Genomic DNA, 1,820 nt, shown 5'->3' on the forward strand with positions numbered 1-1,820 from the left:
GACTCTGATGCTGGGAAAGATTGAGGGCAAAAGGAGAAGAGGGCAGCAGAGGATGAGATGATTAGATAACATCACTGACTCAATGGACATGAATTTGAGCAAAGTCCAGGAGAAAGTGAAGGACAGGGAAGTCTGGCATACAGCAGCCCATTAGGCCACAAAGAGTCAGACATGACTCAGCGACTAAACAATAACAAATTGACAATAATTGCATGTGTTTGTTTCTAGGTCTCTATTCTGTTCCATTGATCTATGTGTCTGTGTTTGTGCTGGTGACATACTCATACAATTTAAATTATACAATAGTTTGTGAAATATCTTGTCACTGACATTAGGTAGCAAATATAAGCAAATTAACTATAAACTATAAAACTATATCACAAATAATTGTAGCTAGAGAATGCAAATTATACATAAGCTTCGTTACTATAGATATTTAACAAAGAACATGTATTACCTTTATCACTTTAAGCAAATCAAGTATTTTTAAAAAACGATGGTGGTCACCAGGAAAAGAGACAATCCGTGTTTCCTTGAGTATATTTCTGTCTACTCACCTCAACACATCTAGTCTTAGGAGAGAGAGTTGAGAAGGCAGCCTGGAACATACAGAGCGGGTCTTCAGTTTACGCATTGCCAATTTCACCTCTTTGTTTCTTAATGTGTAGATAATGGGGTTCAGTATAGGTGTGAAAACGGTAGAGAACACAGAAAGGACTTTATCCACTGGGAAGCTGCTGAAAGGCCAGGCATAGATAAAGATACAGGGCCCAAAAAAGAGGGTAAGAACAGTGGTGTGGGCAGTCAGAGCGCTGCGGGCCTTGGTCATGTCCACTGAGGAACGGCGTTGCACAGTGACCAGAATGACTGCGTAGGAGACCAGCAAGAGCAGGAATGAAGCACCCACATGAGACCACTGTCCAAAGCATCAACACTTCAGGGACATACGTATCCGAGCAGGCAAGTTTGATGACCAAAGTAAGGCCACAGTAATAACTGTTCACAACATTTGGACCACAGAAGGGCAGGTTTACAGTGAAAGCTAGTTGGCTCAAGGAGTGCATGACCCCAATTACCCAAGAGCCTACTACCAGACCTGTACATTTGCACTAGTTGATGGTTGCATAATGGAGAGGTTTGCATATGGCTCCATATCTGTCATATGCCATAGCTACAAGGAGCACCATCTCACCACCAGCAAAGACATGGAGTAAGAATATCTGGGCCATGCAGCCCTCGAAGGAGATGGTCTTGGGTTCATGAAGGAAACCATGAATCATCTTGGGGGTTGCATAAGTGGCCAGAAAGACATCAAAAATGGAAAGATTACTGAGCATTATGTACATAGGTGTATGCAGGGCAGGTTCAGAGATCACTGTGAGTACAATGAGGAGGTTGCCCAGCACAACGAGGATATACAAGAAATTAAACAACATGAAGAAGAAATACTGGAGCTCCCAGGAACTGGAGAGCCCCAGCAACACAAACTCAGCCACCCTAGAATTATTTTCTTGGTTCATGAAGTACCTACAAAGAGAAACATTGATTTTTATCAAGAGCAAGAAAAGTAGATCCTGATCCTAAAGGGGTCTTCTCAACATTCATTTAAAATGCTCTGGAGTTGCTCCTAATAGAAAATGTTTTATCTATAATTTTAACAAAGAGACTCTTCTCTCAATTATCCTTACTGATGAAGGATAGCTAAGAGGTGCAGATGCAGTAAATCAACACTTTATTTTATACATTTGTGCGTCAAATATGATGCTAAGCAAAAAAATAAATCTACATTGCAAATACAACAATTAATAGGAGGAGCTAGG

At 40.9% G+C, this 1,820-nt stretch overlaps 1 pseudogene; it reads right to left on the reverse strand.

The window, feature by feature from the left end:
• Nucleotides 1-553: 553 nt before the first annotated feature.
• On the reverse strand, nt 554-1,520 carry LOC148776791 (olfactory receptor 4K15-like; annotated as a pseudogene).
• Between the last annotated feature and the right edge of the window lie 300 nt (nt 1,521-1,820).

Source organism: Moschus berezovskii, chromosome 9 (genome assembly GCF_049115385.1).
Source record: "Moschus berezovskii isolate FMDL1 chromosome 9, NW_MosBer_1.0, whole genome shotgun sequence".
NCBI lineage: Eukaryota > Metazoa > Chordata > Mammalia > Artiodactyla > Moschidae > Moschus > Moschus berezovskii.